We start from the raw sequence: 16,590 nt of genomic DNA, 5'->3' as shown, positions 1-16,590 counted from the left end.
TTCAGACATCGGAAAGGTTTCGAGTGATTCGGGTATTTTTCGGAGTACCGGAGAGTTACGGGAATTCGCCGGGGAGTATATGGGCCTTATTGGGCTTTAGGGGAAAGAGAGAGGGGAGGCTGTGCCCCCCCCCCCCCAGGCTTAGTCCGAATTGGACTAGGGGGAGGGGCGGCGCCCCCTCCTTCCTTCTCTTCTCTTTTCCCTTTCCTTCCCTCCTACTCCTACTACATGGAAGGGGGGAATCCTACTCCCGGTGGGAGTAGGACTCCCCAGGGCGCGCCATAGTAGAGGGCCGGCTCTACCCCTCCTCCACTCCTTTATATACGGGGGAGAGGGCACCCCATGGACACACAAGTTGATCATTGATCCCTTAGCCGTGTGCGGTGCCCCCCCCTCCACCATAATCCACCTCGATCATATCGTAGCGGTGCTTAGGCGAAGCCCTGCGTCGGTAACAACATCATCACCGTCATCACGCCGTCATGCTCACGGAACTCTCCCGTGAAGCTCTGCTGGGTCGGAGTTCGTGAAGGAAATATGCCCTAGAGGCAATAATAAAGTTATTATTTATTTCCTTATATCATGATAAATGTTTATTATTCATGCTAGAATTATATTAATCGGAAACATGATACATGTGTGAATACATAGACAAACATAGTGTCACTAGTATGCCTCTACTTGACTAGCTCGTTAATCAAAGATGGTTAAGTTTCCTAGCCATAGACATGAGTTGTCATTTGATTAACGGGATCACATCATTAGGAGAATGATGTGATTGACTTGACCCATTCCGTTAGCTTAGCACTTGATCGTTTAGTTTGTTGCTATTGCTTTCTTCATGACTTATACATGTTCCTATGACTATGAGATTATGCAACTCTTGTTTACCGGAGGAACACTTTGTGTGCTACCAAACGTCACAGCGTAACTGGGTGATTATAAAGGTGCTCTACAGGTGTCACCAAAGGTACTTGTTGGGTTGGCGTATTTCAAGATTAGGATATGTCACTCTGATTGTCGAAGAGGTATCTCTGGGCCCACTCGGTAATATACATCACTTAAGCCTTGCAAGCATTGCAACTAATGAGTTAGTTGCGGGATGATGTATTTGATATGTCTCCAGCGTATCTATAATTTTTGATTGCTCCATGCTATATTATCTACTGTTTTAGACATTATTGGGCTTTATTATCCATTTTTATATTATTTTTGGGACTAACCTATTAACCGGAGGCCCAGCCCAGAATTGCTGTTTTTGCCTGTTTTAGGGTTTCGAAGAAAAGGAATATCAAACGGAGTCCAAACGGAATGAAACCTTCGGAAACGTGATTTTCTCATCAGATAAGATCCAGGAGACTTGGACCCTCCGTCAAGAAAGCCACGAGGTGGTCACGAGGGTGGAGGGCGCGCCCCCCTGCCTCGTGGGCCCCTCGAAGCTCCATCGACGTACATATTCCTCCCATATATATCCACGTATCCCCAAACAATCAGACCAGGAGCCAAAAACCTAATTCCACCGCCGCAACTTTCTGTATCCATGAGATCCCATCTTGGGGCCTGTTCCGAAGCTCCGCCGGAGGGGGCATCGATCACGGAGGGCTTCTACATCATCATCCAATCCCCTCTGATGAAGTGTGAGTAGTTTACTACAGACCTACGGGTCCATAGCTAGTACCTAGATGGCTTCTTCTATCTTTTTGGATCTCAATACAATGTTCTCCCCCTCTCTCGTGGAGATCTATTCGATGTAATCTTCTTTTTGCGGTGTGTTTGTTGAGACCAATGAATTGTGGGTTTATGATCCAGTCTATCTATGAATAATATTTGAATCTTCTCTGAGTTCTTTTATGTATGATTGGTTATCTTTGCAAGTCTCTTCGAATTATCAGTTTGGTTTGGCCTACTAGATTGGTTTTTCTTGCCATGGGAGAAGTGCTTAGCTTTGGGTTCAATCTTGCGGTGTCCTTTCCCAGTGACAGAAGGGGCAGCAAGGCACGTATTGTATTGTTGCCATCGAGGATAACAAGATGGGGTTTTTATTATATTGCATGAAACTATCCCTCTACATCATGTCATCTTGCTTAAGGTGTTACTCTGTTTTTAACTTAATACTCTAGATGCATGCTGGATAGCGGTCGATGAGTGGAGTAATAGTAGTAGATGCAGAATCGTTTCGGTCTACTTGTCTCGGACGTGATGCCTATATACATGATCATACCTAGATATTCTCATAACTATTCTCAATTCTGTCAATTGCTCAACAGTAATTTGTTCACCCACCATAAAATACTTATGCTCTTGAGAGAAGCCACTAGTGAAACCTATGGCCCCCGGGTCTCTTTCTCATCATATCAATCTCCATCACTTTATTATTGCTTTACTTTTACTTTTTACTTTGCATCTCTATACCAAAAATACCAAAAATATTATTTATTATCTCTATCAGATCTCACTTCCGTAAGTGACCGTGAAGGGATTGACAACCCGTAAGCGCGTTGGTTGCGTTGAGCTATTGTTTTTGTGTAGGTACGACGGACTCGAGCGTAGCCTCCTACTGGATTGATACTTTGGTTCTCAAAAACCAAGGGAAATACTTACGCTACTTTGCTGCATCATCCCTTCCTCTTCGGGGAAAATCCAACGCAGTGCTCAAGAGGTAGCAGTATTACGGAACGAGTAAAGAGACATGCCGATAACGAGATTGAACTAGGTATTGAGATACCGACGATCGAATCTCGGGCAAGTAACATACCGATGACAAAGGGAACAACGTATGTTGTTATGCGGTTTGACCGATAAGGATCTTCGTAGAATATGTAGGAGCCAATATGAGCATCCAGGTTCCGCTATTGGTTATTGACCAGAGACATGTCTCGGTCATGTCTACATAGTTCTCGAACCCGTAGGGTCCGCACACTTAAAGTTCAATGACGGTTATGTTATGAGTTTATGTGTTTTGATGTACCGAAGGTAGTTTGGAGCCCGGATGTGATCACGGACATGACAAGGAGTCTCGAAATGGTCAAGACATGAAGATTGATATACGACAATATTCGGACATCGGAACGGTTCGGGGGTTATCGGATATATATACCGGAGTACCGGGGGGTTACCAGAACCCACCCGGAGGTTAATGGGCCTCATGGGCCCAATTGGTGGAAGAGGAGAGGCGGCCAAGGGGCAGCCGCGTGCCCCTCCCCTCCCAAGTCCGAATTGGACTAGGAAGGGGGGCGGCGCCCCCCCCCCCTTTCCTTTCTCCCTCTTTCTCCTTCCCTCTCCTCTCCTACTCCAACATGGAAAGGGGGGAGTCCTACTCCCGATAGGAGTAGGACTCCTCATGGGGCGCGCCAAGGGTGGCCGGCCCCCTCCCCCTCCTCTACTCCTTTATATATGGGGAGGGAGGCACCCCCTAGAGACACAACAATTGATCTCTTGGATCTTTTAGCCATGTGCGGTGCCCCCTCCACCATAATCCACCTCGATCATAACGTAGTGGTGCTTAGGCGAAGCTCTGCGTCGGTGGAACATCATCATCGTCATCACGCCGTCGTGCTGACGGAACTCTCCCTCAAAGCTTGGCTGGATCGGAGTTCGAGGGACATCATCGAGTTGAACGTGTGCAGAACTCGGAGGTGTCGTGCGTTCGGTGCTTACTCGGTCGGATCGTGAAGACGTATGACTATATCAACCGCGTTGTGCTAACGCTTCCGCTTTCGGTCTACGAGGGTACGTAGACACACTCTCCCCTCTCGTTGCTATGCATCACCATGATCTTGCGTGTGCGTAGGAATTTTTTTGAAATTTCTATGTTCCCCAACAGTGGCATCAGAGCCAGGTTTTATGCGTTGATGTTATATGCACGAGTAGAACACAAGTGAGTTGTGGGCGATACAAGTCATACTGCTTACCAGCATGTCATACTTTGGTTCAGAGGTATTGTTGGATGAAGCGGCCCGGACTGACATTACGCGTACGCTTACGCGAGACTGGTTCTACCGATGTGCTTTGCACACAGGTGGCTGGCGGGTGTCAGTTTCTCCAACTTTAGTTGAACCGAGTGTGGCTACGCCCGGTCCTTGAGAAGGTTAAAATAGCACCAACTTGACGAACTATCGTTGTGGTTTTGATGCGTAGGTAAGAACGGTTCTTGCTCATCCCGTAGCAGCCACGTAAAACTTGCAACAACAAAGTAGATGACGTCCAACTTGTTTTTGCAGGGCATGTTGTGATGTGATATGGTCAAGGCATGATGCTATATTTTATTGTATGAGATGATCATGTATTGTAACTGAGTTATCGGCAACTGGCAGGAGCCATATGGTTGTCGCTTTATTGTATGCAATGCAATCGCCCTGTAATGCTTTACTTTGTCACTAAGCGGTAGCGATAGTCGTGGAAGCATAAGTTGGCAAGATGACAACGATGCTATGATGGAGATCAAAGTGTCGCGCCGGTGACAATGGTGATCATGACGGTGCTTCAGAGATGAAGATCACAAGCACAAGATGATGATGGCCATATCATATCACTTATATTGATTGCATCTGATGTTTATCTTTTATACATCTTATCTTGCTTTGATTGACGATAGCATTATAAGATGATCTCTCACGAAATTATCAAGGCATAAGTGTTCTCCCTGAGTATGCACCATTGCGAAAGTTCTTCGTGCTGAGACACCACGTGATGATCGGGTGTGATATGCTCTACGTTCAAATACAACGGGTGCAAAACAGTTGCGCACACGGAATACTCAGGTTAAACTTGACAAGCCTAGCATATGCAGATATGGCCTCGGAACACTGAGACCGAAAGGTCGAGCGTGAATCATATAGTAGATATGATCAACATAGTGATGTTCACCATTGAAACTACTCCATCTCACGTGATGATCGTACATGGTTTAGTTGATTTGGATCACGTGATCACTTAGAGGATTAGAGGGATGTCTATCTAAGTGGGAGTTCTTAAGTAATATGATTAATTGAACTTAAATTTATCATGAACTTAGTACCCTATAGTTTTTTGCTTGTCTATGTTGATTGTAGATAGATGGCTCCTGCTGTTGTTTCGTTGAATTTTAATGCATTCCTTGAGAAAGCAAAGTTGAAAGATGATGGTAGCAATTACACGGACTGGGTTCATAACTTGAGGATTATCCTCATTGCTGCACAGAAGAATTACGTCCTGGAAGCACCACTGGGTGCCAGGCCTGCTGCAAATGCTGCTGATAACATTAAGAACGTTTGGCAGAGTAAAGCTAATGACTACTCGATAGTTCAGTGTGCCATGCTTTACGGCTTAGAACCGGGACTTCAACGACGTTTTGAACGTCATGGAGCATATGAGATGTTCCAGGAGTTGAAGTTAATATTTCAAGCAAATGCTCGGATTGAGAGATATGAAGTCTCCAATAAGTTCTATAGCTGCAAGATGGAGGAGAATAGTTCTGTCAGTGAACATATACTTAAAATGTCTAGGTATCATAATCACTTGACTCAACTGGGAGTTAATCTTCCTGTTGATAGTGTCATTGACAGAGTTCTTCAATCACTGCCACCAAGCTACAAAAGCTTTGTGATGAACTATAATATGCAAGGGATGGATAAGACAATTCCCGAGCTCTTCGTGATGCTAAAGGCTACGAAGGTAGAAATCAAAAGGAGCATCAAGTGTTGATGGTCAACAAGACCACTAGTTCCAAGAAAAAGGGTAAAGGGAAGAAGAAAGGTAACTTCAAGAAGAATGGCAAACAAGTTGCTGCTCAAGAGAAGAAACCCAAGTCTGGACCTAAGCCTGAAACTGAGTGCTTCTACTGCAAACAGACTTGTCACTAGAAGCGGAACTGCCCCAAGTATTTGGAGGATAAGAAGGATGGCAAGGTGAACAAAGGTATATGTGATATACATGTTATTGATGTGTACCTTACTAATGCTCGCAGTAGCACCTGGGTATTTGATACTGGTTCTGTTGCTAATATCTGCAACTCGAAACAGGGACTAGGGATTAAGCGAAGATTGGCTAAGGACGAGGTGACGATGCGCGTGGGAAATGGTTCCAAAGTCGATGTGATCGCAGTCGACACGCTACCTCTACATTTACCTTCGGGATTAGTTTTAGATCTGAATAATTGTTATTTGGTGCCAGTGTTAAGCATGAACATTATATCTGGATCTTGTTTGATGCGAGACGGTTATTCATTTAAATCAGAGAATAATGGTTGTTCTATTTATATGAGTAATATCTTTTATGGCCATGCACCCTTGAAGAGTGGTCTATTCTTATTGAATCTTGATAGTAGTGATACACATATTCATAATATTGAAGCCAAAAGATGCAGAGTTGATAATGATAGTGCAACTTATTTGTGGCACTGCCGTTGGTGTAAAGCGCATGAAGAAACTCCATACCGATGGACTTTCGGAACCACTTGATTATGAATCACTTGGTACTTGCGAACCGTGCCTCATGGGAAAGATGACTAAAACGCCGTTCTCCGGAACTATGGAGCGAGCAACAGATCTGTTGGAAATCATACATACTGATGTATGTGGTCTGATGAATGTTGAGGCTCGCGGCGGGTATCGTTATTTTCTCACCTTCATAGATCATTTAAGCAGATAGGGCTATATCTACTTAATGAAACATAAGTCTGAAACATTTGAAACATTCAAAAGAATTTCAGAGTGAAGTTGAAAATCATCGTAACAAGAAAATAAAGTTTCTACGATCTGATTGTGGAGGAGAATATTTGAGTTACGAGTTTGGTCTTCATTTGAAACAATGTGGAATAGTTTCGGAACTCACGCCACTCGGAACACCATAGCGTAATGGTGTGTCCGAACGTTGTAATCGTACTTTACTAGATATGGTGCGATCTATGATGTCTCTTACTGATTTATCGCTATGATTTTGGGGGTATGCTTTAGAGATGGCTGCATTCACGTTAAATAGGGCACCATCGAAATCCGTTGAGACGACGCCTTATGAAATGTGGTTTGGCAAGAAACCAAAGTTGTCATTTCTTAAAGTTTGGGGTTGCGATGCTTATGTGAAAAAACTTCAACCTGATAAGCTCGAACCCAAATCGGAGAAATGTGTATTCATAGGATACCCAAAGGAAACTGTTGGGTACACCTTCTATCACAGATCTGAAGGAAAAACGTTTGTTGCTAAATTTGGATCCTTTCTAGAGAAGGAGTTTCTCTCGAAAGAAGAGAGTGGGAGGAAAGTAGAACTTGATGAGGTAACTGTACCTGCTCCCTTATTGGAAAGTAGTTCATCACAGAAACCGGTTCCTGTGACACCTACACCAATTAGTGAGGAAGTTAATGATGATGATCATGAAAACTTCAGATCAAGTTATTACTAAGACTCGTAGGTCAACCAGAGTGAGATCCACACCAGAGTGGTACGGTAATCCTGTTCTAGAGGTTATGTTGCTAGACCATGACAAACCTATGAACTATGAAGAAGCGATGGTGAGCCCAGATTCCGCAAAATGGCTTGAGGCCATGAAATCTGAGATGGGATCCATGTATGAGAACAAAGTGTGGACTTTGGTTGACTTACCCATTGATCGGCAAGCCATTGAAAATAAATGGATCTTCAAGAAGAAGTCTGACGCTGACGGTAATGTTACTATCTACAAAGCTAGACTTGTCGAAAAAGGTTTTGACAAAGTTCAAGGTGTTGACTACGATGAGATTTTCTCACTCGTAGCGATGCTTAAGTCTGCCCGAATCATGTTAGCAAATTGCCACATTTTATGAAATCTGGCAAATGGATGTCAAAACTACATTCCTTAATGGATTTATTAAAGAAGAGTTGTATATGATGCAACCAGAAGGTTTTGTCAATCCTAAAGGTGCTAACAAAGTGAGCAAGCTCCAGCGATCCATCTATGGACTGGTGCAAGCATCTCGGAGTTGGAATATATACTTTGATAAGGTGATCAAAGCATATGGTTTTATACAGACTTGCGTTGAAGCCTGTATTTACAAGAAAGTGAGTGGGAGCACTACAGCATTTCTGATATATGAATGACATATTGTTGATCAGAAATAATGTAGAATTTTCTGGAAAGCATAAAGGAGTGTTTGAAAAGAGTTTTTCAAAGAAAGACCTCGATGAAGCTGCTTACACATTGAGCATCAAGATCTATAGAGATAGATCAAGACGCTTGATAAGTTTTTTTCAATGAGTACATATCTTGACAAGATTTTGAAGTATTTCAAAATGGAACAGTCAAAGAAGGAGTTCTTGCCTGTGTTGCAAGGTGTGAAGTTGAGTAAAGACTCAAAACCCGACCACGACAGAAAATAGAAAGAGAATGAAAAGTCATTCCCCATGCCTCAGTCATAGGTTCTATAAAGTATGCTATGTTGTTTACCAGTCCTATTGTATACCTTAGCATTTTTTCTGGCAAGGGAGTACAATGGTGATCTAGGAGTAGATCACTGGACAGCGGTCAAAATTATCCTTAGAGGACTAAGGAAATATTTCTCGATTATGGAGGTGATAAAAGAGTTTGTCGTAAAGAGTTACGTCGATGCAAGCTTTTTACATCGATCTAGATGACTCTAAGTCTCGATCTGGATACATATTGAAAGTGGGAGCAATTAGCTAGAGTAGCTTCGTGCAGAGCATAAACTTCTCTCACTAGCAAAACGTGATCACACCTTAGTACTCTTTTGGTGTTAATCACATAGCAATGTGAACTAGATTGTTGACTCTAGTAAACCCGTTGGGTGTTGGTCACATGACAATGTGAACTATGGGTGTTAATCACATGGTGATGTGAACTATTGGTATTAAATCACATGGCGATGTGAACTAGATTATTGACTCTAGTGCAAGTGGGAGACTGAAGGAAATATGCCCTAGGGGCAATAATAAGGTTATTATTTATTTCCTTATATCATGATAAATGTTTATTATTCATGCTAGAATTGTATTAATTGGAAACATGATACATGTGTGAATACATAGACAAACATAGTGTCACTAGTATACCTCTACTAGACTAGCTAATTAATCAAAGATGGTTAAGTTTCCTAGCCATAGACATGAGTTGTCATTTGATTAACGGGATCACATCATTAGGAGAATGATGTGATTGACTTGACCCATTCCGTTAGCTTACCACTTGATCGTTCAGGTTGTTGCTATTGCTTTCTTCATGACTTATACATGTTCCTATGACTATGAGATTATGCAACTCCCGTTTATCGGAGGAACACTTTGTGTGCTACCAAACGTCACAACGTAACTGGGTGATTATAAAGGTGCTCTACAGGTGTCACCAAAGGTACTTGTTGGGTTGGCGTATTTCGAGATTAGGATTTGTCACTCCGATTGTGGGAGAGGTATCTCTAGGCCCACTCGGTAATACAAATCACTTAAGCCTTGCAAGCATTGCAACTAATGAGTTAGTTTCGGGATGATGTATTATGGAACAAGTAAAGAGACTTGTCGGTAACGAGATTGAACTAGGTATTGAGATACCGACGATCGAATCCCGGGCAAGTAACATACCGATGACAAAGGGAACAACGTATGTTGTTACGTGGTTTGACCGATAAAGATCTTCGTAGAATATGTAGGAGCCAATATGAGCATCCAGGTTCCACTATTGGTTATTGACCAGAGACATGTCTTGGTCATGTCTACATAGTTCTCAAACCCGTAGGGTCCGCACGCTTAAAGTTCGATGACGGTTATATTATGAGTTTATGTGTTTTGATGTACCGTAGGTAGTTCGGAGTCCCGGATGTGATCACGGACATGACAAGGAGTCTCGAAATTGTCGAGACATGAAGATTGATATATTGGACGACTATATTCGGACACCGAAATGGTTCCGGGGGTTATCGGATATATACCGGAGTACCGTGGGGTTACCGGACCCCCCCTGGAGGTTAATGGGCCTCATGGGCCCAATTGGTGGAAGAGGAGAGGCGGCCGAGGGGCAGCCGCGCGCCCCTCCCCTCCCAAGTCCGAATTGGACTAGGAAGGGGGCGGCGCCCCCCCCCCCTTTCCTTTCTCCCTCTTTCTCCTTCCCTCTCCTCTCCTACTCCAACATGGAAAGGGGGAGTCCTACTCCCGGTAGGAGTAGGACTCCTCATGGGGCGCGCCAAGGGTGGCGGCCCCCTCCCCCTCCTCTACTGCTTTATATACGGGGAGGGATGCACCCCCTAGAGACACAACAATTGATCTCTTGGATCTTTTAGCCGTGTGCGGTGCCCCCCTCCACCATAATCCACCTCGGCCATATCGTAGCGCTGCTTAGGAAAAGCCCTGCGTCGGTGGAACATCATCATCGTCACCACGCTGTCGTGTTGACGGAACTCTCCCTCAAATCTCGGCTGGATCAGAGTTCGAGGGACGTCATCGAGTTGAACGTGTGCAGAACTCGGAGGTGTCGTGCTTTCGGTGCTTGATCGGTCGGATCGTGAAGACGTACGACTACATCAATCGCGTTGTGCTAACGCTTCCGCTTTCGGTCTACGAGGGTACGTAGACACACTGTCCCCTCTCGTTGCTATGCATCACCATGATCTTGCATGTGCATAGGAATTTTTTTGAAATTACTACGTTCCCCAACAGTTTGTGGGACGTCATCGAGCTGAAAGTGTGCTGAACTCAGAGGTGCCGTATGTTCGGTACTTGGATCGGTCGGATCGTGAAGACGTACTACTACATCAACCGCGTTCTCATAACGCTTCCGTTTACGGTCTACGAGGGTACGTAGATGATACTCTCCCCTCTCGTTGCTATGCATCACCATGATCTTGCGTGTGCGTAGGAAATTTTTGAAATTACTGCATAACCCAACAAATTATATATATAATTTTTGGCCTCGCGAAGGAGAAAGTATCGCCCAAGCTTGGGGGAGGCTTAAGTCAATGTTATATTCATGCCCCAATCATGAGCTCTCAGGAGAAATTATTATTCAAAATTTCTATGCTTGGCTTTCTCTCAATAATCGCTCCATGCTCGATACTTCTTGTACTGGATCTTTTATGATGAAGACAATTGAATTCAGATGGGATTTATTGGAAAGAATTAAACGCAACTCTGAAGATTGGGAACTCGACGAACTTAAGGAGTCAGGTATAACACCTAAGTTTGATTGTGTTAAATCTTTTATGGATACCGATGCTTTTCGTGAATTTAGCACTAAATATGGACTTGACTCTGAGATAGTAGCTTCTTTCTGTGAATCATTTGCTACTCATGTTGATCTCCCTAAGGAGAAGTGGCTTAAATATCATCCTCCCATTGAAGTAAAAGTAGTTGAACCTATTAAAGTTGAAGAAAATACTATCACTTATAATGTTGATCCTATTGTTCCTACCGCTTATATTGGGAAACCACCTTTCCCTGTTAGAATAAAGGATAATGCTAAAGCTTCAACTGTGGTCAACAAAAGTAACATTAGAACACCTACACCCTCTATGCAAATTAAAGTTGAACCTAGTATTGCTATGGTTAAAGATCTCTTGGCCAATAATATTGATGGGCATGTTATTTACTTTTGTGATGAAGCTGCTAGGATTGCTAGACCTGATACTAAAAATAAACATAGACCTGTTGTAGGCATGCCTGTTATTTCTGTTAAAATAGGAGATCATTGCTATCATGGCTTATGTGATATGGGTGCTAGTGCGAGTGAAATACCTCATTCTTTATATGAAGAAATTATGCATGATATTGCACCTGCTGAGATAGAAGGTATTGATGTTACAATTAAGCTTGCCAATAGAGATAGTATTTGACCGATTGGGATTGTTAGAGATGTTGAAGTCATGTGTGGAAAAGTTAAATATCCTGCTGATTTTCTTGTTCTTGGTTCCCCACAAGATGACTTTTGTCCCATTATATTTGGTAGACCCTTCTTGAATACTGTTAATGCTAAGATAGACTGCAAAAAGGATATTGTTTCTGTTGGTTTAGGGGATATGTCTCCTGATTTTAATTTTGCTAAATTTCGTAGACAACCCCATAATAAAGAATTGCCTAGTAAAGATGAAATTATTGGTCTTTCTTCTATTGCCGTGCCTCTTAGTGATCCTTTAGAACAATATTTGCTAGACCATGAAAATGATATGTTTATGAATGAAAGAAGGGAAATAGATGAAGTATTCTTTAAACAGGGACCTATCTTGAAACACAACTTGCCTGTCGAAATCCTAGAGATCCTCCTCCACCCAAGGGTGATCCCGTGTTTGAGCTTAAACCATTACCTGATACTCTTAAATATGCTTATCTTGATGAAAAGAAGATATATCCTATTATTATTAGTGCTAACCTTTCAGAGCAAGAAGAAGAGAAATTATTGAAAACTCCAAAGAAGCACCGTGCTGCTATTGGATATACTCTTGATGATCTTAAGGGCATTAGTCCCACTCTATGCCAGCACAAAATAAAATTGGAAAAAGATGCTAAGCTGGTTGTTGATCACCAACGACGGTTAAATCCTAAGATGAAAGAAGTGGTAAGAAAAGAAATACTAAAGCTTCTGGAGGCAGGTATAATTTATCCCGTTGCTGATAGTCAGTGGGTAAGTCATGTCCATTGTGTCCCTAAGAAGGGAGGTATTACTGTTGTTCCAAATGATAAAGATGAATTGATCCCACAAAGAATTGTTACAGGTATAGAATGGTAATTGACTTCCGCAAACTAAATAAAGCTACTAAAAAGGATCATTACCCTTTAACTTTTATTGATCAAATGCTAGAAAGATTATCCAAACATACACATTTTTTGCTTTCTAGACGGTTATTCTGGTTTTTCTCAAATACCTGTGTCAAAAGAAGATCAAGAAAATACCACTTTTACTTGCCCTTTCGGTACCTTTGCTTATAGACGTATGCCTTTTGGTTTATGTAATGCACCTGCTACCTTTCAAAGATGTATGACCGCTATATTCTCTGACTTTCGTGAAAATATTTTTGAGGTATTCGTGGATGATTTTTCTGTATATGGAACTTCTTTTGATGATTGCTTAAGCAACCTTGATCGAGTTTTGCAGAGGCGTGAAGAAACTAATCTTGTCTTAAATTGGGAGAAGTGCCACTTTATGGTTAATGAAGGTATTGTCTTGGGGCATAAAATTTCTGAAAGAGGTATTGAAGTTGATAAAGCTAAAGTTGATGCTATTGAAAAGATGCCGTGTCCTAAAGACAATAAAGGTATAAGAAGTTTCCTTGGTCATGCCGATTTTTATAGGAGGTTTATTAAATACTTCTCAAGAAATTCCAGGCCTCTGACTAATCTCTTACAAAAAGATATTCCTTTTATCTTTGATGATGATTGTGTAGAAGCATTTGAAATACTTAAGAAAGCCTTGATTTCTGCACCTATTGTTCAGCCTCCTGATTGGAATTTACCCTTTGAAATTATGTGTGATGCTAGTGATTATGATGTAGGTGTTTTTCTAGGACAAAGAGTTGATAAGAAATTAAATGTTATCCAATATGCTAGTAGAACTCTAGACAGTGCCCAGAGGAATTATGCTACTACCGAAAAGGAATTTTTAGCAGTTGTGTTTGCTTGCGATAAGTTCAGACCTTATATTGTTGATTCTAAAGTAACTGTTCACACTGATCATGCTGCTATTAAATACCTTATGGAAAATAAAGATGCTAAACCTAGACTTATTAGATGGGTTCTCCTACTACAAGAATTTGATTTACATATTATTGATAGAAAGGGAGCTGAGAACCCCATTGCAGACAACTTATCTAGGTTAGAGAATGTTCTTGATGACCCACTACCTATAGATGATAGCTTTCCTAATGAACAATTAGCTGTCATAAATGCTTCTCATACTGCTCCATGGTATGCTGATTATGCCAATTACATACCAGCAAAAGAAAAAGGTTTTCTATGATTTAAGACATTACTTCTGGGATGACCCACACCTTTATAAAGAAGGAGTAGATGGTGTTATTAGACGTTGTGTACCTGAGTATGAACAGGAACAGATCCTACGCAAGTGTCACTCCGAGGCTTATGGAGGACACCATGCTGGAGATAGAACTGCACATAAGGTATTGCAATCTGGTTTTTATTGGCCTACTCTCTTCAAGGATGCCCGTAAGTTTGTCTTGTCTTGTGATGAATGTTAAAGAATTGGTAATATTAGTAGACGTCAAGAAATGCCTATGAATTATTCACTTGTTATTGAACCATTTGATGTTTGGGGCTTTGATTATATGGGACCGTTTCCTTCCTCTAATGGGTATACACATATTTTAGTTGCTGTTGATTACGTTACTAAGTGGGTAGAAGCTATTCCAACTAGTAGTGTTGATCATAACACCTCTATTAAGATGCTTAAAGAAGTTATTTTTCCGAGGTTTGGAGTCCCTACATACTTAATGACTGATGGTGGTTCACAATTTATTCATGGTGCTTTTCATAAAATGCTTGCTGAGTATGATGTTAATCATAGAATTGCATCTCCATATCATCCACAGTCTAGTGGTCAAGTAGAACTGAGCAATAGAGAGCTTAAATTAATTTTGCAAAAGACTGTTAATAGATCTAGAAAGAATTGGTCCAAAAAACTTGATGATGCATTATGGGCCTATAGAACTGCATATAAAAATCCTATGGGTATGTCTCCATATAAAATGGTTTATGCAAAAGCATGTCACTTACCTCTCCAACTAGAACATAAGGCATATTGGGCCATTAAAGAGCTCAATTATGATTTCAAACTTGCCGGTTGAGAAGAGACTATTTGACATTAGCTCACTTGATGAATGGAGAACCCGGGCCTATGAGAATGCCAAACTATTTAAAGAAAAAGTTAAAAGATGGCATAACAAAAGGATACAAAAACATGAGTTTAATGTAGGTGATTATGTATTATTATACAACTCTCATTTAAGATTTTTTGCAGGAACACTCCTCTCTAAATGGGAAGGTACTTACGTTATCGAGGAGGTCTATCATTCCGGTGCCATAAAAATCAACAACTTCGAAGGCACAAGTCTGAGGGTGGTGAACGGTCAAAGAATCAAACATTATATCTCAGGTAATCCTATAAATGTTGAAACTAATGTTATTGAAACCGTAACCCCGGAGGAGTATATAAGGGACACCTTCCGGAACGTTTCAGCCTCCGAAAAGGATTAGGTATGTGGTACGGTAAGTAAACCGACCCCAAAACAGTTCTAATAGCAATTTTTCTTTGTTTTGGAATACTTAAGAAAATAGGAGAATAAGAAGCAGTCCGGAAAGGACACGAGGCGTCCACGAGGGTGGAGGGCGCGCCCTACCCCCTGGGCGCGCCCCTGCCTCGTGGGCACCTCGTGTGCCCTCCGGACTATGTTTTCTTGCATGATACTTCTTTTGGTCGGTAAAAATTCATTATATAATCTCCCGAAGGTTTTGACCACCGTACCACACAAATATCTCATGTCTTTGTTTCGAGCTATTTTCTGCCAGAATTGTCAAGGCCAGGCATCATGTCGCCCCCCTCCTCCAACAATGAGGGCAACGATGCTTGGCTAATGAAGATAGTGCTGAAGAGAGAAGAACCCGAGGAGATCAACAAGGATGATGGGATCAAGAAGGCCACGGAGGATCAAGCTCCGGCGGCAGAAGAAGAAGATTTTCTTCAACCTCATTACAATCTTCTTACCCCTACTGAAATTGAAGCTTTCAGGATGATTGAAATAGTTTGGGTGCAGAACAAGTATCTAACTCGTGAAAATATTGTGTTGCAAGAGCATATCACTGCATTCAAGGGCATTATTCGTAAGTTGGAGCACCTCCTACACTTGATGTTGGACGACAAGCCTACGTCATCAACAACTCCATCATCACTACCACCAAAGGAGACATAAATACACGGGTATGGGCACTCCCCTTGGCAACTGTCAAGCTTGGGGGAGTGCCCGGTATCGTATCACCATCACACTTTTATCTTTACCGTTTTCTTAGTTCGATCCTTTTGGTTATATCTTGTTCTAGTAGAATAAAGTTTTAGTATGATTTAGTTGTGAGTTTTGCTTTATGATCCTTCTATGTAATCGAGTCCGTGAGCTATATATAATTAGGATTAGTTTTGAGTCAAGGGATTGGTTGTCTTGCTATGATCTTGAGGGAATATAAGTAAGAATAAAAAGAAATAAAGAGATCTTATGGATCTTACGGAGAGTAATGACTTCACATATAAAGAGTATGATGAATAAAAGTTGCTGAGAGTTGACAAACATAGTTTTGGTCATCGTTGCAATTAATAGGAAGTAATAAAGAAAGAGAGGTTTTCACATATAAATATACTATCTTGGACATCTTTTATGATTGTGAGCACTCATTAAAATATGACATGCTGAAAAGTTGATGTTGGACAAGGAAGACAACGTAATGGGTTATGCTTTCTTACATCCGAAATAAATTATATTGTCATGGATCATCCAACATGTTGAGCTTGCCTTTCCCCTCATGCTAGCCAAATTCTTTGCACCAAGTATAGATACTACTTGTGCTTCCAAATATCCTTTAACCCAGTTTTGCCATGAGAGTCCACCATATCTACCTATGGATTGAGTAAGATCCTTCAAGTAA

The sequence above is a fragment of the Triticum dicoccoides genome, chromosome 1A (genome assembly GCF_002162155.2).
Source record: "Triticum dicoccoides isolate Atlit2015 ecotype Zavitan chromosome 1A, WEW_v2.0, whole genome shotgun sequence".
Lineage (NCBI taxonomy): Eukaryota > Viridiplantae > Streptophyta > Magnoliopsida > Poales > Poaceae > Triticum > Triticum dicoccoides.
The sequence above is the reverse complement of the archived record's forward strand: the minus strand, read 5'-3'. Positions refer to the sequence as shown.